The sequence below is a fragment of the Glycine max genome, chromosome 11, assembly GCF_000004515.6.
Source record: "Glycine max cultivar Williams 82 chromosome 11, Glycine_max_v4.0, whole genome shotgun sequence".
In the NCBI taxonomy this organism is placed as follows: Eukaryota; Viridiplantae; Streptophyta; class Magnoliopsida; order Fabales; family Fabaceae; genus Glycine; species Glycine max.
This window is the reverse complement of record NC_038247.2, coordinates 25,822,682-25,846,007: the sequence shown is the minus strand read 5'-3', so window position 1 is coordinate 25,846,007 and position 23,326 is coordinate 25,822,682.

Genomic DNA, 23,326 nt, shown 5'->3' with positions numbered 1-23,326 from the left:
GTGTCATAAGGCATGTAAAGAATGAAGCACATGCACAAAGTGTGACCATATCATGTCGCAATGGGTGTAGCAAGCAAATGCTCACCTCCCCTTTAAGATGGTCCAAAATTTAATTGGATTGGACATCTTCCAATTCAATTAAATTTATCTCCCAACACACACACATCAAATAGTGCATTTAATGCATATGAAATTAAAAAACTACCCCTAATACAAAAACTAGTGTAAGTGCCCTAAAATACAAGGGCTAAAAAATCCTACATTACTAGGGTACCCTCCCTACACTATGGAGCCCTAAATACAAGGCCCAAAAATAATGAAACCTTAATCTAATATGTACAAAGATAAGTGGTCTCATACTAAGCCCGTGGGCCCAAAATCTATCCTAAGGCCCATGAGAACCCTAAGGCCTTCTCCTAAATCTTTGGCCCAATCTTCTCAGAGTCTTCTATCCAATGCCCTTAAAGGGTAGGATTGCATCATTCCCTCCTACTTGAAAAGGATTTGACCTCAAATCCAGAGGTTCTTGAAACTCTGGGCTTCTTCCCTCAACACCTGTAAAACAAAATAAAAACATATATATTAGTGGTGCTTGGCATGTTGGAGTAGGGTAAGGTCTGAAAACCCCTTTCCTGAGCATCTTCCCATGAGGGAACATGGTTCCTCACCAACTCAATGAGTGGTGCTACAAGTATAGAAAAATATGGGACAAACCTTGTGTAAAAGTTTGTTAAGTCATGGAAGCCCCAAATTTTCCTTATACTTGGTGGGGTGGGCCACTCAGGAATGACCTTTATTCTCTTAGCGTACGTGGGAACCCCTTAATCACTATTTAAAAAATTAAGAAAAGTAATGCAATAAAACATACATTTTTCTGTATTTTCATGTTGATTATTCCTACCAAAAAGTACGACAAACCTAAGGTGCCCCATATGAGCACCTAGGTTTGTATTGAAACCAAAAATAAGAACAAACCTACCTAATGAGTCCCTATGTACACAAATCATAAAGATGTTGGGTGCATGAGTGATTTTACAAAAGAGGGATGCACCACTCAACACATTCATCATATCACCTATTTTAGGGATTTAGTGCCTAATAATACCTATTTTGGGCACCAACAGAGCACAGGGATTTAAGATCTTATGAACCAAACTCTCATCCAACAACTCCTTTACTTGAGGAATAACCTCAAGCCCAAGAGGTGTGGCAGTGCTAACTAGTGTCTTTTTAAAAAGGAAAAGATATAGAAGTTGTTTAAGAGGGGAATTTTCTTTAATGTTTGTCTTTATTGCTAAATGACTTTCCTCCTTAGCTAACCTCTTGGAGGAGACACTTACCTCCATACACTCCTCCTTAACCATTAAAGGTTGTCCTTCTTCTTGGGGGTGGATTTCTTCTCTAGATTCTTCCCTTTTTGCTTCTTCACTTTCACTAGAGGAAGGTGAAGTAGTAGCTTCATCTTGGCTACTATAAATGTCTTGGCCACTCATAATCATGGTTTTCTTGGTGGGGCATTGAGAAGTAATGTATCCTCTTCTAAGACATTTAAAGCACTTTATAGAGCTAGTCTTCTCTTGTATACTAGCCTAAGGGGGTTATTTTTCTATTGTCTTCCCCTTATCATCTTTGGGCTTAGAAGGTGCCACCCCAAAGATGCCTTGACCTTGGTCTTTCTTTGGATAAGAGTGAGAGCCATAAGATTTTTAAGTAGACTTCCTTTTAAGTTGTTGCCCTACCCTTATTTCCCAATCTAAGTAAGTCTCTACATTGTCCTTCCCATGGAAGTATGGGAGGTTAATGTTAGCCTTTTAAGGCTTTCTTTCCTTTCCTCTCCTATGGGAGTGAGGTCTAAGACGTAACCTATGCGTTCCTTCATAATAGTCATGAAGTTCTTCACTTAGGCCCTTGCAAGAGTCATGACTACTATAGGAGACATGTTTTTTCTTTTCTTAAATCTTTTATTTTCCTTTTTTCTTCTTCCCTTATTTTTCCCTCTCATATTGATTTTTTCTACCCTCTCTTTTCCTTTTTCTTTTCTTTCTAGTTTTTCTTTCCATAACTTGAGGGAACTTAACTCATCTAAGATTCTAAATAGAGGGTCCTTATGACTAGTACCTTCACCATTATCACTAGATGAACGATTACTCATGTTGGTTCCTAAGTTGTGGTTCTTTCTTGTTGGGGGTTTGTAAAAGGTAAAATTTAGGGTTCAAAATAACTCAAGATAATAGTGATAAGCAAGAAGAAAGTATTGTGCAATAACAAGATAAACTAGGCATGACTAGTAAAGAAAATAAGCTATGAAAGCAAGCAAGAAATTAAAGTGCAAGAAATGTAAACTAGGCGGATCCTAAGAGTGTTTGGATGACCATATTTAAGGTTCCCAAGAAAACACTCACTTTCCTAAGGTAAAATTGCCTAAAATTATTACACACAAATGGAAGTTTGGTAACCTATTGGAGGCTCCCAACACACTTCCAATGAAAGGCTTTTTTGTTACAAAATTTGAAAGCAACGAAGGTAAGTAAATTGCCAATTACAAAATTACAAAAAGGTCCTCAATTTTGGTGGTTGTTCTCTCTTTGGTGATTCACTCAATTTGGAGTGCTTCTTAGTCCAATAGCTCTTAAGGTGGTTGGCCCTTTGCTTCTTGACTCAAATTCTTCAAGGGATGGCACCAATCCTCTTTTCCAAGATATGGCAACTCATAAACAAGGAAACAAAGAGACAAGCAATAACCAAAGACCACAAAAATAAAATCAAAGCTAAGCCAATAGATTTTAAACAAAACAAATCTTCAAGGATTATTCAAAAATTAAAGCAATGAAAAGGACATAAAACCAAGCTAGGACTCAAAGAGAAACCTAGAATGGCTCTAGAGTAGAGTACAAAAACTAAAAACAAATACTCAAGAAACCTCTAGGTTTGACACTTGTTTTCACACTACTTTTCAAATGAAATATCAGAACTAAGATTGGTATAAAATAGGTACCAATTATAGAACAAATTGAGCCAAAACAACAAGCACACTTCCCTTTCACTTTTTTTTCCTGGACACTGATTTTCCTGCCCACTTGTGTGATTTTTCTTAATTTTTCCTTTTATCCAAATAACTTGGTTCTTTTTTTCTATTTTTTTCCAGATGTCTAAAAAATTCATTAAAAATTTCAGCTCAAAATACGCAGTGACCAATTCCCAGTAATTTTTACAAGTTCGTATGTTCAAGCTGATAAGACCAGCAATTTTAGACTTCAATTTTTTTAAGCATGATATATCGATTGCCTTAGGCTTACTTTCAACCTTCCTATGTATGTTGAACTCACTAGGCTTGTTTACAAAACTTTTATGAGTTCAATATTCACTTAGGATCAAAATTTCAGCCAGCAATTCAATCACCAAAACTCAAATTCACAATGGACATAAGCATAAGGAAACCTAAAAGTTCAAGAAAAGGTTCACAATCAAAGACTCTCTAAGAATTTTGCATGAACATGTTAAGGACTAATTAACATGCAAGATTTAACTCAAAATTCAAATGATAGACTAAGAATTACAAGAATACATGAACAAATGTATCTAGAATTCAATCATTCAACACAAACTTAGAACATAATGTTACAATTATTATGACTAAACATGACTCTAAGACAACATGAATGAAGTGATTTACACTTAGATTTTTGTGTTTTCTTTTCTAATCAATATTTTGCAAGAAAATTGAGATCTAAAGGTTTAGCACAAGAAGATTATGATTGAAAAATGATAGAACCTAAAATCAACACAAAAACATGATTCAAGAGTGGATCTATAAAATTTGAACCTTAGAAATGCAAGACTAAGTGCAGGTCTAAGATTTAATCGGTTTATTTTTTTGAATCTACTCTAAATAGCACCAAACCACAAGACAATAGAGGAGATACATGGAGAAGAAGATGAAGAACAATGAATTAAAGTGAATTGACCGAACAAAAAGATAGAGGAAGCAAAAGAACATCACCTAGATGAAGATGTTCTTGATACCACATGATGTAGCTCCATGTGGAGGTTGTAGGCCTTGGATATTCTTCATCAATGGAGTCCTTTGTTTCTTGAAGATCAATGGCAGAAGAATGGAGAAGGAAGAAAGATGATTGGAGACACCACTTCAAGGAGAAGATGAGTCGAGAACAAGCTCACCACCATAGGAAGCCATGGATAAGAGCTTGAAGGTAGGAGAAGATGAGTAGAGGGAGAAGGAGCACGAAATTTTATGCCTCAAATGAGGTCTGAACTTTGAAGTGTAATTGTCAAATGATCAAAGTTGAAAAAATACACACACAATGATGCAATCCTACCCCGCAAGGGCATTGGCTAGAAGACTCCAAGTAGATTGGGCTAGAGATCCAAGGAAAGGCCCTAGGGTTCTCATGAGCCTTAGGGTAGATTTTGAGCCCATGGGCTAAGTATGAGCCCGCTTATCTTTGTAAATATTAGAATAGGTTATTCCTTCGTCCAGGCCTTGTATTTTGGCCATTCTAGTAGTATAGGGTTTTAGCCTTGTATTTCGGGGCATTTTGAGTTGTCTTTGTAATAAGGACTTTTTTTTGTTATTTTCATGTTTTTTGTCATGGGGGTGAGCTTAGCTATTATAGGGGGGGTGTAGCTAAGCTCTAGCTTCTCATCTCAAGGAGGTGAGCTTAGCTATTAGAGAGGTATGTGTAGCTAAGCTCTAGCTTCTTAAGGAATCTTCTTAAGGAAGCTTCTCAAGGAGGTGAGCTTAGTTATGAGAGGGGTGTGTGTAGCTAAGCTCTAGCTTCTCAAGGAAGTTTTCTCAAAGAAGCTTCTCAATGAAGTTTTCTCAAGAAAGCTTCTCAAGGAAGCTACCTAGTCTATAAATAGAAGCATGTGTAACACTTGTTGTAACTTTGATGAATGAGAGTCTTTTGAGACACAACTCAAAGTTCAACTTCTCTCCCTCTTTTATTCCTTCAATTTCGTGCTCCCCCCTCTCTCTTTCTCTCCCTCTTTCTTTTCCTCCATTGAAGCATCCTTCCAAGCTTCTTATCCAAGGCTCATCTTGGTGGTGAAGCTCCTTCTTCCATGGCTTATTCCCTAGTGGATGGCTGATGTGCCATCATTTTCTTCTATTTTCTAAACCCTTTTTGCACCATTTTAATTATTGATTGGTCTTAATTGTCAATTAATTAGGCAGTTTTATTATTTGGGCTCATTTAGCTAATTTGATGTTTTTAATCTAATTTCAGGAATTAATGAAACATTGGGCTTAATCCGGATTTTGGTTGTGGACTTGAAGAGGGCAAATAAAGCAGCGCTTACCTTAGTTAATTTCTAATTAGGAAATTTCGCAATTTTATTTTATGTTGTTCAGTGTTTATTTCGTTTTGGGCCAGAGTATTGTAATAGGGCCCAGTGACTTTGAGTGACTCTTTTTAAATAGTTGCCTTGGGATTCGTGCAGGGCATTCTATTCTGCTATGCTATTTTCATTATTCAGAGCTTTGGTTTTAGGTTTTCACGTTTTTCTGTTCCCTTGTTACAGTTTTCGTTCTTAATGCAAATTTCCGTTTTCTGCTTCTAATTACGAGTTCATTCTTGCTTCTTCTTCTACTTTCATTTACGTTTCTGTTCATTTACGTTTCTGCTTCATGTTTCATTTGCGTTTTCTGTTTGAATCCATGGAAGGCTAGATTTTCTGGTGTTGTTTCCTTTTGAGGACGAAGCCCAACTCTCTTTGAGGTTTCGTTTGTAATGTGGTTTCCTGGCCGTTTTCCCTTCACCAGTTATCCCAATTTCGTGAATATTAATCAGTGCACGCTTCGTGTTTGATTAATTGCCTCTGAGCCTAACTTGCGTTCATGCTTAATGGACGAAGGGCTAACTGGTGTATGTGGTGCCTAATCACGTATTGAAAACCCTAAGTTGATTTTCGCTTAGTAAATTGAAATAGGGTTGGATTAAGTGGTTGACTGTTAGGGACAAATTCTCCATAACCCAGGATAAGAGAGTGGCTTCTGAATCAGAGGAAACAACCCGTTTTTAATATTAGTAGTTTTCGTATTCCATTTTATTTGTTCTGCTCATTAATTACCAAACACCCAAACCCCCCCCCCCCCCATCGTTACTGTTACTGCAAGTATATTATGAACATTTGGCTTGTCACTGCTCGTTGGGAAATGACCTAGGATCACTTCCTAGTTACTGCATTTTCATGTTTATTTGATTCGGGTACGGCCTCGATCAATGGCGCCTCCTCTCACCTCTTCTCCTTTGTCTTCCGCTGCATCTCCATGGTGGAAAATCACCATTAAAGGACCTCATTGAAGCTCAAAGATCCAGCCTCCATAGAAGCCCCACAAGCAAGTTTCCATCACACAAGGCCTCTATTTATATCCTAAGTGTCACAAAAAATTGGAGGTAAGTTTGAATTTCTATTCAAATTTCACTTGAATTTGAATTTGAATTGGTGGAGCCAAAATTTCACTAATTATGATTAGTGAATTTTTGTTATGGTTCAGTCCACTAATTCAAGATCAAGTCCAAGATTCTCCACTAAGTATGCTTAGATGTCATGAGGCATCTAAAGTGTGAAGGACATGTACAAAATGTGACTATATAATGTGGCAATGGGGTGTAGCACGCAAATGCTCACCTCCCCCTTGAGATAGTCCAAAATTTAATTGGATTGGGCTTCTCCCAATTCAATTAAATTTATCTCCCAACACACACATCAAATAATGCACTTAATACATGTGAAATTACAAAATGACCCCTAATACAAAAACTAGTCTAAGTGCCCTAAAATACAAGGGCTGAAAAATCCTACACTACTAAGGTATCCTCCCTACACTATGGAACCCTAAATACAAGGCCCAAAAATAATAAAACTTTAATCTAATATTTACAAAGATAAATGGGCTCATACTGAGCCTATGAACCCAAAATCTACCCTAAGGCTCATGAGAACCCTAGGGCTTCTCCTGTATCTCTGGCCCAATCTTCTTGAAGTCTTCTATCTAATGCCCTTCGGGGGTAGGATTGTACCAAGTAAGCAACGAACGAGCGAGAGAATGAGTACTTGTGAGAAGAAGACTTCCCAGTGGTGGACGGCGAAGTAGGAGGAGGTTGCTTCTTCTGTGGCAGAGGAGTAATGTGTGAGGGTAGCACAGAAAGAACGAATGGTGTTGAAGAGGGAGAAGAGGGGGTTTTGAGAGAGAGAGAGAGAATGGGTTCGAAGTGAGCTAATGAGAGAAAGATTTTTTTTAAACTCAACATCAGTTTTTTTAAAACCGATATTGTCTAAGCACTCACAATATCGATTTTTAAAAAATCGATGTTGATAGGAATCTTAACATCAGTTTTTTCAAAAAACAATGTTAAGTGAGTATTTACAAATTGGTTTTTTAAAATCCGATTATCGTAACCTACCCTTCGACGAGAGGGCGATGCGGGGCTCATGGGTGCATCTTCCAAGGAAGGAAAATGCCATGTAGGAGTGGCCTTTGTGGATGACTGGGTGGTGGGTAATGAGAAGGGTCGATATTGGCTGAGCGATGACATTGTTGGGCTGGTAGTAAGTTTGGCCATGTAGGAATGACAGCCACAACATGGGTTCCTTCCTTATTCTCATCCTCTTCATTTGCCCTAGTTTTCTCATTCATCAAAGCAGGATGATCAAATTTGCCTCTTTTCAAACCTGCTTCGATCCTTTCGCCGGTGAAGACCAAATCCGCAAAGCTTGAAGGTGCGTACCCCACCATTTTTTCATAGTAAAACACTGGTAATGTGTCTACTATTATTGTGATCATCTCTTTCTTCATCATCGGAGGTGCCACTTGAGCTGTCAGGTCTCTCCACCTTTGGGCGTATTCTTTGAAAGATTTGTGCCCCTTTTTGCACATGTTCTGTAGTTGCATCCTATCCGGAGCCATATCAGAATTGTACTGATACTGTCTAACGAAGGCAACCATTAGGTCCTTCCAAGAATGGCTCGGGAAGGTTTCAATTTAGTGTACCAGGTAACAGCTACCCCAGTAAGACTATCTTGGAAGAAATGTATCAGTAGTTTCTCATCTTTTGCGTATGCACCCATCTTCCGACAATACATCTTTAGATGGTTCTTGGGGCAAGTAGTCCCCTTGTACATGTCAAAGTCCGGCACCTTGAACTTGGGAGGGGTGACGATATTGGGTACTAGGAACAACTCTTCTAGGTTAGAAAAGGCATAATCTCTGCCTCCTTTAATGGCCCTGAGCCTTTCCTCTAGATGATCCAACTTTCCCATTTCTGCCATAGTAGGAGGGTTTTTACCCGCTGTGGAATGCAAGGGGTATGGTTGTGGGTGATACTGAGGGCCCTCCAAAGTGTTTTGCAGGGGTATATCACTAACTGCTTGCCCTTCAGTGGAATATCCGAGGCGAGGCTCGAAGTCGACTAGATTGTGATGGGATATTTCATGTGTCTCCCCCATGGGTTGAGAGACATGTGCATGATCAGTTTGAGTTTGTTGGCTCTCAATGAGTATAGGAGTGGTGTTATTGACTTTCTCATTGGGTGGAGTATAGTTCGGAGGCAAACCATATGGCGAGAAAACATGCTTGTTCTGGACTTGCACAAAATGGGGGTCGCACGTATTCGAGGTTGGACGATTTATTAGCTTGAGGCCAGATGGGGGAGTCGGGTCTGTATATATATATATATATATATATATATATATATATTAGTAATTATATTTGATGTTTAATTATTTTGTTGTGTTATTTTATCCGTAACTTTTTCAAGGAGGTTAATTTAGTTAATAGAGGGATGTGGGTAGATAAGAATCTAACTTCTTAAAGAAGCCTCTCGAGAAAGCTTCTCAAAGAAGCCACGAGGAAGCTTCTCGAGGAAGCCTCTTAATGATGCTTCTAAAAGAAGCTACATGAAGCTATCCCGGTAAAAACGCTGACCAGCCTTCATTAACCGTTGGATCTTCCCAAAATTTGGTCTAGAGCTTCACTGAAAACTTGTCCACGATCTGACCATTGGGATCTTTGAGAAGACATCTGGACTGTGCACTACATTCCCATTTCCAAGAGCATTACTCACTTGTGCGTTTTGAGCTTTATAGTCCAAGTAGCTTTGGAAAAACGCCATTTCTTCTCCTTCCTTCTTCCAAAACCATTTCCAACGTCCCAAGCTCTTTCTCCATCACCCACAGCCACCATTAGCCACCACAAACCACCGTTGTTCTCCGTTGAAACCCCACACCGAGAGGAACCCTTCAACCGAAGCAGAATCTTCCAACTTGCCTCGCGGTTTCGATAGAGAACGAAGCCCTAATCTGACCTTTCATTTTCCTTCGAGGTGACCATGGTTCTATGCTTGTTCCTTGTTTGTTTCAACTTGTCTTTTCATCTTTTCTGACTTTGGAACCACCATTGCATGTTTTATGTTTCCTTTGAAAAACCCTAGAGAAAGAGACTTTGTAAACGTATCTTTTCATGAAATGGGTGTTATTTCGTGACCTACACTGAACCCCCGTCACATTGGAGTGATCGGAATTTCAAAATGATGTCCCTTTGTAAAACCCGAAATGCCCTCAGCACTTTCATGTAGTGACGTGGGTGTTTGACCTAGAGCATTGTTGTTAGCTTTGTTTCTGAAATCCATATTAAGTCTCCATCGTTTTGGCATGGTAGAGGCTTACGTGGAACCGACGAGCGGGGACGAAAAAGAAATCTCCAAGTGACGTGGCGAGGAACCCGTGGGTAGCTCACAATAAGTGAGGGGAGTTTATTATAAAATTTACCGTTTGACACCATAGTTAGGGTCAGGGAACCTAGCTATGAGAATAATTGTCTGTCCCTGTTGCATGCTGATTTTCCTTTTATAGAAAATGAAGTTTTTTAACTATAGTGATGTGATATAATTGTTATTGCTATGCATGCTGGTTTTCAGGAAAAACTATGTTTTCACGAATGGGATACGATAAATATATTTATTGTGATGAATGAAATTGTTGTCTCTATTTGATTTGTGTTGTTTGAAGACCTGGGAAGTGTGAATCTCAGGCATGAAAGAAAATATGTATGTGCGGAATGCGATTTATTGCTGATATCGCTATTGAGGATTTTAATTGATATGTGGTGATATTGATAATTATGATGATATTGATTTGATATGATGTTGTTAATAAAGACCATGTCAATATGAATTGATGTTATTGTTGATGATTATGTGAATATGAAATGAGGTTGTTGTTGTTGATAACGTCATTGAGACAAGATGATATTTATGTTGAGAATGATATGGAAATGGAATGTTGATTGATGTTGGAAATGCATTGGCATGTGCATGTTGTGTATGTTCATGGGGGGGTGCATTGACCTTGTCGGACAGCCCATTCATGGGGGACTAGAGTGGTTAAAGAATCTAAGCATTCGCTGCGGGGATGCTTAGGCGCTTTAATTTGTCCATGGTCGTTGCACTTGACGGTGCCCATGTTCGATACGTTGGATGTTGTGTATGTTCGTGGGGGCCGAAGTGCACTGACCTTGTCGGATGGCCCATTCGTGGGGGACAAGCATGGTTAAAGAATTTAAGCATTTCTGAGGGGATGCTTAGGCGCTTTAATTGGTCCATGGTCTTTGGCACTTTCTTTTGGCCACGTTCATACGTCGTATGTAGTGTATGTTCATGGGGGGGAAGTGCACTGACCTTGTCGGATGGCCCATTCGTGGGGGACAAGCGTGGTTAACGAATCTAAGCATTTCTGACGGGATGCTTAGGTGCTTTAATTGGTCCATGGTCTTTGGCACTTGCTTTTGGCCACATTCATACCTTATACGACTGATGTGTCATTATTTTCTCCTATTTCTTAATCCTTTTTGTCACCATTTTAATTACTGATTAGCCTTAATTGTCAAATTAATTATGCAGTTTTATCATTTGGGCCTACTTGACTAATTTTGTATTTTTAATTTAATTTCAGGAGAATTATAAGCAATTGGGCTTGAATTCGGAATTGGGCTTGGACTTGAAGAGAGCAGACAATTCTATTTTATCAAATCTTATCTTATCTAGATTTTATTTCGTCCAGATTTTATTTCATCCAATCTTATCTTATCTTGTCCAGATTTTATTTTATTCCGTTTATGGGCTTGAACTTAAAACAGATTTGTAAGCTTTGGGGCTGAGGACCTATATAACAGCACCAGGGTTTTATTTTGGAGTTTTTTGAGAGGAGAATAATTTTAGGGTTTTGCAATTCTAGTTTTTACTGTTCACGCACACTGTTCACGTAGCAATAAAATTCGTTTTCTGCAATTTTATTTTTGGCTTCAATCTGTAATTTGGTTTTCTGCTTCCAATTGCAATTTCGTTTTCTGCTGATTAATGGAAGGCTAAGTCTCCAGCATTGTTTTCTCTTGAGGATCAAGCATAGCTCTCTTTGAGGTTTTGTTATTATTATTAAATTTTGATCAGTTTTTCCTCTTCATCAATTGCTCTGTAATTGTTGCTATTAATCCATGCATGCTTAGTGCTTGATTAATAGTCTATGCGCTTAATTTACGTTCATGTTTAATGATCAGTTTCGTTCATGATTAATTGGTGTATGTGTTGCTTAATCATATAATGACAACCTTATGTTAATTTTCACTTAGTAAGTTAATTTAGGGTTGGATTAAGTGGTTGAACTGATTAGGGATAAATTCTCGTAACCTAGGATAAGAGATTTGCTTGTGAATCAAGGGGGAACAACATGTTTTAATTTTGTTATATTTTTATTCGAATTTGCTTGCGGTTTAATTTACACATACAAACAACCCCCCCCCCCCAATTTGTTGCTATTTTATTACTATCTGTTATGAACGTTTGGTTGACCATTGCTCGTTGGAAGATGACCTAGGATCATTTCCTAGATACTGCATTTTTAATGTTTATTTGATTCGGGTACGGCCTCCATCAAATTTGGCGCCGTTGCCGAGGAGCAGTGGACCAAAAGTTCATAATAGTGTTTAGTTGTTTTGTGTAGCGTTTTGTTTTGCAATTCAGTAGCGTCCCCTATTTAGCGACTATTTCAGCTTTGTGTTTTGCTATGAATAGTGATTAGCGACTGGGAACTAGCGACTGACTTTGCAATTTAATTAGCAATTTTTGTTTTGATAGTTAGAGTTGTTATTTTTGGCTGATTTTTTGTGTGGTATTTTCCTTTGATCCATATTTTGTGTGGAAAATACCAGGAGCACTTGGTGTGGCAGTATTTGAGAGAGACAAAATTTGGGAACTTGTTTTTAGCAAAACTTAAAACGGTCATAACTTTTGCTCCGAGTATCAGAATGACTATTATTATATATGCATTTGGGGTAGAAAAAAATTTCCCATTCTATGACAACCGGCTCGAAAAATCAGCCGTTTACTAAGTTTTCTTTTTATTTTTCAAGTACTATTGTCATATTTTTCCAAACTTTGCTTAGGTATTTTTCATAGTTAGACTTTGAATTTTTGTTTGAAATTTTTTGTGCTATCTTTTCATGATTTTAGGGTGTTGCTCACAAAATTTCAGCTCATTTGGATATTGTTTGATTATAGTTGTAGTTTTAACCCTCCCCTGGTGCTTGTTTGAGAAACACATTATTTGTTGCATATAGTGCATGACTAGGGGCAATCCAGGTGATTTACAACCCTTTGATCTTGAAATAGATACAACCTTTCATAGATTAGTTAGGCATAGTGTGCATCCTGGTCATTCTGTGCATTTTGAGCATCCTGATCATTTTGAGCATTCTGTTGCAGGTGATTCTGAATATTCTGATTTTGAGCATTTGGCAATTAATTTTCATACTAAGAACATGGCTCAAGCTCCACCTCATGAGAGGACTCTTAGGGAGATGGCTGCACCTGATTTCACTTATGAAAGCTTGTGCATTCAATATCCTGATGAGGATGTTCCATATGTTCTCAAGACTGGACTAATACATTTGTTGCCCAAGTTTCATGCTCTTGCAGGTGAAGATCCTCATAAGCATCTTAAGGAGTTCCATATTGTTTGTTCCACCATGAAGCCCCCTGATGTCCAGGAAGATCATATCTTTTTAAAGGCTTTTCCTCATTCTGTAGAGGGAGTGGCAAAAGATTGGCTATACTACCTTGTTCCAAGATCCATCTCCAGCTAGGATGACCTTAAGAGGGTGTTCTTGGAGAAATTCTTCCCTGCATCTAGGACCTCTACCATCAGAAAAGACATTTTAGGCATCAGGCAACTTAGTGGAGAGAGCTTGTATTAGTATTGGGAAAGATTCAAGAAATTGTGTGCAAGTTGTCCTCACCACCAGATTTCTGAGCAACTCCTTCTGCAGTATTTCTATGAGGGACTTAGCAACATGGAGAGGAGTATGATTGATGCTGCCAGTGGTGGAGCCCTTGGTGATATAACACCTGTTGAGGCTAGGAATTTGATTGAGAAGATGGCTTCCAACTCCCAACAATTCAGTGCAAGAAATGATGCTATTGTCCTTAGAGGAGTCCATGAGGTGGCCACGGATTCATCTTCATCTACTGAAAATAAAAAGCTTGAAGGAAAACTTGATGCCTTGGTCAACCTAGTAACTCAACTTTCCATGAATCAGAAATTTGCATCTGCACCTGTTGCAAGAGTTTGTGGTCTATGTTCTTCTGCAAATCACCATATAGATCTTTGTCCTTCTTTGCAGCAATCTAGAGTCAATGAGCAACCTGAAGCTTATGTTGCAAACATTTATAATAGACCCCCATCAGCAGCAAAACCAACAACAGCAGAATAATTATGATCTTTCAAGCAACAGATACAATCCAGGTTGGAGGAATCATCCAAATCTGAGATGGACAAGTCCTCCACAACAACAACAGCCTGTCCCTCCCTTCCAGAATGTTGCTAGTCCAAGCAAGCCATATGTTCCTCCTCTAACACAGCAACAACAAAGACAACAAGCAACTGAGGCTCCTCCTCAACCTTCCTTAGAAGAGTTAGTGAGGCAAATGACCATCCAAAATATGCAATTTCAGCAAGAGACAAGAGCCTCTATTCAGAGTCTGACAAATTAGATGGGGCAGATGGCTACTCAGTTGAACCAAGCTTAGTCCCAAAATTCGGACAAATTGCCTTCACAAATTGTGCAGAATCCGAAAAATGTGAGTGCCATCACCTTGAGGTCTGGCAAGAAATTGAAGTGCCTCCACCAGTAGCAGCAACTACACCTGAACCTATCAAGCTTCATTCTACACCTGAAAAAGAGGATGAGATAGTTGCACAAAAGAGAAAGCTTCCTAATCATGAGGGAGCTAACAAAAATTTTCATGCAGGTGGACCTTCTTCTAGTAGCTCTGACTTGCAGCAGCCTCTTATCCCTCTTCCATTTCCAAATATAGCAATTCCAAACAAAAAAATGGAAGAAGTGGAAAAGGAGATCTTGGAGACCTTCAGGAAAGTAGAGGTGAACATACCTCTGCTAGATGCCACAAGGCAAATTCCAACATATGCCAAGTTTCTAAAGGAGCTGTGCGCCCACAAAAGGAAGCTCAAAGGCAATGAAAGGATTAGCATGGGCAGAAATGTGTCGGCATTGATAGGTAAATCTATTCCTCACATTCCTGAGAAATGTAAGGACCCAGGTACTTTTTGTATACCTTGATTATTGGGAACAGTAAATTTGAGCATGTCATGCTAGATCTAAGAGCATCAGTTAGTGTCATGCCTCTGTCCATTTTCAATTCTTTGTCTCTTGTACCTTTGTAATCTACAGATGTGGTGATTCATTTAGCAAATAGAAGTGTTGCTTACCTTGCAGGTTTTATAGAGGATGTGTTGGTTCGGGTTGGTGAACTTATTTTTCCTGTTGATTTTTATGTTCTTAATATGGAAGAGGGATTTTCCCATGGTTCAGTTCCAATTATTTTAGGCAGACCATTTATGAAAACAGCCCGAACCAAGATAGATGCTTATGTTGGCACATTGTCTATGGAATTTGGTGATATTGTTGTTCATTTTAACATTCTTGATGCCATGAAACATCCATCTGAGGATCATTCTGTTTTTCATGATGAGATAATTGATCAGATTGTTGATAATTATATGTTTGATTTTTTATTTTGTTCTTCAATGTAGGAAACATCCATTTTTATCTGATTTGCATACTTGTCATTCCTTATGCATTGAATCTGAATCTGAGTTTGAATTTGATCCTGTGTCTGATTTTTATGCTAAGAGTGAATTTGAATTTGAGTCTGGTGTTGTACCTCTTGATGTTGATTTTTTAGAGTCAGAATGCACTAGCCATGTTGCAGGAAGTACATATACTTCTGACTTGCTTTATGAGGTACTGGCTGAGGAACCTTCTTCTTCTCCTACCCTGGTTCCTCCCATTGTTCAGCCACCACCCACACCAGAGTTGAAGCCCTTACCAGCAACCCTCAAATATGCTTACTTGGAGGACAAGGAAAAATTTCTGGTGATCATCTATGTCTCCCTTGCTGCTGAGCAAGAGGAGAAGTTGTTGCTAGTTCTCAAGAAGCGCAAGAAAGCCATTGGATGGACTTTAGCAGACATTCCTGGTATTAGCCCATCTACCTGCATGCATAGGATACTTTTAGAGGATGGAGCTAAGCCAGTGAGGCATCCACAGCGGCGACTCAACCCCGTCATTCTAGATGTGGTGAAAAAGGAAGTGACCAAGCTCTTACAAGCTGGAATCATCTACCCCATTTCTGACAGCCAGTGGGTGAGTCCAGTCCAAGTTGTTCCTAAGAAGACAAGCCTCACAGTGATTAAGAATGAAAGGGATGAGCTTATTCCCACAAGAGTGCAGAACAACTGGCGAGTCTGCATTGATTATAGGAGGTTGAACCAGGTAACCAGAAAAGATCATTTTCCCCTGCCATTCATTGATCAAATGCTTGAGCACATGGCAGGTAAGTCTTATTACTATTTTCTTGATGGTTTTTCTGGTTATTTACAAATTCATATTGCTCTTGAGGATCAAGAAAAGACCACATTCACCTGTCCCTTTGGCACTTTTGCCTATAGGAGGATGCCCTTTGGCCTATGCAATGCCCCTAGTACCATCCAGCGGTGTATGCTTAGCATTTTCAGTGAATTTTTAGAGAGTTGTATAGAGGTGTTTATGGATGATTTTATTGTTTATGGATCCTCTTTTGATGCATGTTTGGATAGTCTGGATAGAGTTCTTAATAGATGCATTGAAACTAACCTTGTGCTGAATTTTGAAAAATGTCACTTCATGGTAGAACAAGGTATAGTTTTAGGGCATATCATTTCCAGTAGGAGCATAGAGGTAGACCCTGCAAAAATAGCTATTATTTCACAATTGCCTTACCCCTCTTGTGTGCGAGAGGTTCGTTTTTTTCTTGGTCATGCAGGGTTTTATAGGCGCTTTATCAAGGATTTTAGCAAAGTGCCCCTTCCACTATCCAATCTGTTGCAAAATGAGGTGGAGTTTGATTTTGATGACTGGTGCAAAGAGGCTTTTGATTGCCTCAAGCGTGTGGTGACTACCACCCCTATCATTCAAGCACCTGATTGGACAGCCCCATTTGAGCTGATGTGTGATCCATCCAATTACGCATTGGGGGCTATCCTTGCTCAAAAGATTGATAAGCTGCCTCGGGTGATCTACTACGCTTCCAGAACTTTGGATGCTGCTCAAGAAAATTACACTACCACAGAGAAGGAGCTATTAGCGAAAGTTTTTGCTCTTGAAAAATTTTGTTCATATTTGCTTGGTACACGTGTTATTGTTTATACTGACCATGCAGCTTTGAAGTACCTGTTCAAGAAGGCTGAATCAAAGCCTAGATTGATCAGGTGAATGCTTTGGCTCCAAGAGTTTGATTTGGAGATCCATGATCGGAGTGGTGCACAGAACCTCGTGGCTGACCACCTGAGTAGGATTGAGCGTGCGTCTGAGGACTCACCCATTCAGGATGATTTTCCAGATGACCATTTGTAAATTCTGTATAGTATTTATGATTCCTTCCCCACTCCTTGGTTTGCTAATATTGTGAATTATTTGGTTGCTTCTGTTTTTCCTCCCTTAGCATCTAAAGCTCAAAATGATAAAATTAAGAGCGATGCTAAACATTATATTTTGGATGACCGCTATTTGTGGAAGTTATGCAGTGACCAGGTTATTAGGAGATGCATTCCAGACCATGAGATCGACTCGGTCCTTCAATTCTGTCATTCTTTCGCACCAGGTGGCCATCTTGGCATACAAAGGACAGCTCGCAAGGTGCTTGACTACGGTTTCTATTGGCCGACCATCTTCAAGGATGCGTGGAAAATCTCTAGCACTTGTGAGCCTTGTCAGAGAGCAGCAAATGGAGACAACAAATGCCTCAACAACCCATGTTGTTCTATGAGGTGTTTGATGTCTGGGGTATAGACTTTATGGGGCCTTTCCCTGTCTCTTTTGGTTTTGTTTATATTCTTCTTGCTATGGATTATGTTTCAAAATGGGTGGAAGCCAAACCCACCTGAACTAACGATGCTTAGGTTGTTGTGAATTTTGTTAGATCTAATCTGTTTTGCAGGTTTGGAGTCCCTAAAGCCATCGTTAGTGATCAAGGCACCCATTTTTGTAACAGATCCATGTATGCCTTGCTCAAAAAGTATGGGGTCGTGCACAAAATTTTCACACCTTACCACCCCCAAACTAATGGGCAGGCTGAGATTTCAAATAGGGAAAAAGGATCTTGGAGAAGATTGTGCAGCCGAACAGAAAGGATTGAAGCACCAGGCTGGATAATGCTCTTTGGGCGCATAGGACTACCTATAAAGCACCCATAGGAATGTCTCCTTACCAAGTTGTCTTTGCCAAGGCATGTCATCTTCCTTTAGAGATAAAGCACAAAGCCTACTGGGCTATAAAGACCTGCAACTTCTCTATTGATCAGGCTGGAGAGGAAAGGAAGTTGCAACTAAGTGAGCTAGATGAGATCCGTTTAGAAGCCTATGAGAACTCCAAATTCTACAAGGAGAAGATCAAGAAGTTCCATGATAGTTTGATAGCTAAGAAGGACTTCGTGGTTGGACAGAAAGTCTTATTGTATAACTTTAGGCTCGGACTCATGAGTAGTAAGTTGAGGTCAAAGTGGATTGGTCCTTTTGTGGGGACTAATGTTTTTCCTTATGGTACAGTTGAGAACAAAAGTGAATCCACATATAAGAGCTTCAAGGTCAATGGACACCGGCTGAAACCATTCCTCACAAATCCCTCCTTAGTGGATGTAGTGGTGGAGGAGACCTCCTTACTTCACCCTACTTCTCTTCTGCCATGACTTAGGGAGTTTTCTTTTTCTATCTCCTTCTTTACTTTTATTGCACTTGTCCAAATTTATTGATTGTTTCGATTGCTCTTTGATCTTATGATTATGCTACATTGAGGACAATGTGTTGTTTAAGTGTTGGGGGGGAGATTGTTCTTTATTTGGGGTTTTCTAGGTTAATTTTGTTATTTTGGTTTTATGTTTTGTGTACAACATTGCATGTTTCTCTTTGAATTTTGGGTTATGTACAGGTAATGGGTAATTGTTTTTGAAATAGGAGTTTCTTGGCATTTTGTGAATTGAAATCCTTGTTTTTCTCTACATGTCAAGTTAGTTTTGAAAGTTCAAATTGAAAGTGATAGATTTACCCTTGGTGAGAATTTGAGCCATCATCATCTATTTTATTCGATGTGTTTTTCCCCATTGATTGCTTGAACAATAGCCTTGGCTTGACTCTTGTTGGTACTTCTTGCTTCACATGCATGTTGGGAGATGATTTAGGCATTTTGTTCTTATAAGCCTCTAGCCAAATGAGCCTACCTTGAATTAATTCCTTTGATAGCCCCATCGAGCCTATGCTCCCCTTTCTTTGTTTTGAAGCTCATTACAAGCCTTAAGTGATAAACCATGATCTCACCCTACCCTTAAGGAATTTTGGAGCTTTGGAATTGTTTTGGGGATAAGTGTGGGGGAGGGGGGGGGGTATGTTTCATTGGATGATATGTTTTTGTTGGCCATGCTTGATGATGTATTTTGGCCATGCTTGATGTATATACATATATTGCCTAATTGTTGCTTTATTTTTCAATTGCTTTCAATTGCTACTATTCACGTTCAAAAAAAATGAAAAAAAAAAGAAAAAAAAAACAGAAAAAGAATAAAGTTGAATACATGAGGTCTTGGTTTGAAGACTTGGATTGGTTTGAGGACTTGGTTGATTTTGTTTTGGGTTTACTTTTTAAGCTTAATTTTTAATTTTGGTTTTGGAGTTTACTACTCTTTCTTAGTTCCCACTTATTCCCCATTGCTCCTCTATTCCTTTGGGTTTTAGCTACTTATCCCATACTTTCCTCTACCTTATCCTTGCCTCATTACAACCATAAAAGACCTTTTGATCCTCATGTGCATGTGTTTGTGATGTGGTTGTCAATTTTAGAGTCTTGCCAAGTCAATGTGGTGTTTGTTTTCATGGGTGCTCTGAGAGTAAACAGTAGCCTAGACACTTGAGAGATAGAGTGCATATCTTGTGAGGCTTTATCACTTTTCATTCTTGAGCTGATTAACTATCTTGCCATGTTTGAGGTGCTTGGATGATTTTCATGACTGTCTTGATTCTTTAACTCTTTACGTGTTGGATGTTACCCATTCCTTGAGATTCATTGAGAAATATGTAATTGTTTTGGTGTTTGTTTGTTTCTCTTTAATGTCTCTGGAATCTAAGCAAGGTATCTGTAGATATTCATTCAAGTTCAGGATTCAACTTTGAAAATGTAATTTAGCTCACATAGGGTGCAAAGGATACAATTATAATTCAAGGTAAGCTTTTTGGTCAATTGGCTTGTATATACAATCATGGCCTTCATCATGTCCTCATTCATACATTTCATTCTAAAATTCAGAGATTGATGCAAAGACTATTACTCAAAGCTAGTCGTTCACTCACAGTTTAAGATCACACTCTCACCGGTTATGGTTCAAGCTTTTCTTTTTGAATCAACCTGTCTATTGACTAACAATTCTAATTGCAAGTTCACATTCTTGTTCTTTCTTTGTCTAACATACATACTTGCTCAAACTTATGAAAAGAAACACAAACTCCATCATAATCATGCATTCAATCCAAAATCAATTCATAACACCAATTTTCACAAAAAGATAAAAGTGTTTCACTGCATAATCATCAAAGTCAAGTTAAACTATTCCATATGCTTCAAAACAAACATACCAACTATTCACAAAAAGTATAAGTATATAATTATAAACAAAAACCAAAATTACTCAAAACAATGTACTAAAACCAATATAGTTATAATTATTATCCAACAAGCAAAATAATCAGGAATTTAAAAGTCCAGAGATAGATCCTGGGTATCTTCAGTCTAAGCATCCTCCTCATTTGTCAGATGGAAAAACAGGGGAATCAGAGAGATCAACAGCTTCTCCAGATAAGGAATCATAAAGATCAGCAACTTCTCCAACTAGGGAATCAAAGAGAGCAGCAGCTTCTCTAAATAAGGAATCAGAAAGATCAACAGCTTCTCCAACTGGGAATCAGGGGGAGCAGCAGCTTCTCTAGATGGGGAATCGGAGATGATAATAAAAGGTGGATATGGGGGAACTACTTCAAGCTTAGGAGAAGGTGGATTCACCACTGGAGATTGTGGATCATCTGATACTGGTTCAACTTGTGCAGGTGTGGGCTCAGGAGGAGCAGCCTCATTGGGTCTCACCATTGAAGGTAGAGCTTTAAGCCATGCTACTTGCTCAAGGAACTGCTCCATAGTTATAATTGGCCTTTGGTGAACCAATTCTCGCAAGTTGTGCATGATAATAACTTGTCCTTGGAATAGGCTCTGTAGCATAGGGACTAAGGTTTGGGAGCTCAGGACATTTGGTCCTATTGTTGCTGACGAAGGAGATGGAGCAGATGGTGAAGGGATGTCATCAGCTCTAGCCCTTTTTCTTGATGCCATCTGTAACTACAAAGAAATCAAAATTCCTTAGACTACATTTATTCAAGTTGTTGAAATAAAGGGCTGAAATTAACGATGGGTGCTTAGCGGGATACCGCTCGCTCAGTGCACCCTCAGAAATATAACACATCGGCTTAGTGAAACAGCATGCACTTTAGCCTCATCAATGCTGCAAAAGATATGCGCTAAGCTCAGCATAGTGGCGCTTAGTGGACCAATAATTTCAGAAAATTCATTAAGTACATGGGCTTAGTGGGCTAGGCTCGCTCAAACAGTGGCTACCGCACAGTGGCTTAGCGCGCGACTTTCAACAAAAAATTTGACTAAGTTACCTGGGCTTAGCGAATCAACCTCGCTTAGCCACAGGTATCTCAATAGGAGTATGAGTGTTCATCCTCACAAGATGAACTCACTTAGCGCGGTAGGCGCGCTTAGCGAGTTCGTCTGGAAATGCATATATTCAATGAATTTTGATGAACTCACTTAGCGTAGCATGCTCGCTTAGCGAGTTCATCATGTTTTCCAGAAAAAATGCAGAAAACACATATCATTTTCTTCAATATTTTAGCCTCTAAAAGGCATATCAAACATGCAAACCAGTCAGAACTATCTACACAGTACAATCATTCACAAAATTCAAATCTTTCACTAATCTAAAATCATTCAAAGCTTAGCAATCAAAATCTAAATCTATGGTTTTCTAACCAAAGGTTCAACAAAATAAAAGAGAAAGAAAAGGAATGAGGAACTTACTTGAATTGTTGTGTGCTGAAGATGTGTAGAAGATGCAAAAATAAAGCAAGAATGCAGGTTACACAGATTTGGGTGAGAGAGAAATTGCAGGATATGCTCTGAGAATTTTAGGCAAATGTGAGTGTAACTGATGTTACACTCACTTAAGCAATTTTTGACCCTCTCGCTTAGTGAACCGCAATGCTAAGCGCACAGAAGCGGCACTTAGCAAATTCTGCAAGTCATAAAACCTGCAACTTTCACTAAGCATGGCTCTGGGTCGGCTTAGCTAAAATGATGCATCTTGAATACATAGGGGCATGCGCTTAGCGGATGATGGATCGCTTAGCGCTGCCAAGGCCGTAAGGATTTTCATGACTATCTTGATTCTTTAACTATTTACGTGTTGGATGTTGCCCATTCCTTGAGATTCATTGAGAAATATGTAAATGTTTTTGTGTTTGTTTGTCTCTCTTTAATGTCTCTGGATTTGTTCCTTGCTTTGCTTTTTAATTTTTCCCAGGAGTGCAAAAGGCTAAGTGTGGGGGGATTTGATGTGTCATTATTTTCTCCTATTTCTTAACCCTTTTTGTCACCATTTTAATTATTGATTAGCCTTAATTGTCAAATTAATTATGCAGTTTATCATTTCGGCCTACTTGACTAATTTTGTGTTTCTAATTTAATTTCAGGAGAATTATAAGCAATTGGGCTTGAATCCGGAATTGGGCTTGGACTTGAAAAGAGCAGACAATTTTATTTTATCAAATCTTATCTTATCCAGATTTTATTTCATCTAGATTTTATTTCGTCCAGATTTTATTTCATCCAATCTTATCTTATCTTGTCCAGATTTTATTTTATTCCGTTTATGGGCTTGGACTTACAACAGATTTGTAAGCTTTGGGGCTGAGGACCTATATAACAGTACTAGGGTTTTAGTTTAGGAGTGGAGAGGTTTTTTTTTCGGAGAGGAGAATAATTTTAGGGTTTTGCAATTCCAATTTTTACTGTTCATGCGCACTGTTCACATAGAATAAAATTCGTTTTCTGCAATTTCATTTCTGCTTCAATTTACAATTTCGGTTTCTGCTGATTAATAGAAGGCTAAGTCTCCTGCGATGTTTTCTCTTGAGGATCAAGCACAGCTCTCTTTGAGGTTTTGTTATTACTATTGAATTCTGATCAGTTTTTCCTCTTCACCAATTACTCTGTAATTGTTGTTATTAATCCATGCATGCTTAGTGCTTGATTAATTGTCTCTGCGCTTAATTTACGTTCATCCTTAATGATCAATTTCATTCATGATTAATTGGTGTATGTGTTGCTTAATCACATAATGACAACCTTATGTTAATTTTCACTTAGTAATTTAATTTAGGGTTAGATTAAGTGGTTGAACTGATTAGGGATAAATCGTCGTAACCTAGGATAAGAGACTTGCTTGTGAATCAAGGGGAAACAACATGTTTTAATTCTGTTATTTCTTTAATTCGAATTTGCTTGCTGTTTAATTTACAAAAACCAACAACCCTCCCCCCAATTCGTTACTGCTTTATTACTATTTGTTATGAACGTTTGGTTGACCATTGCTCATTG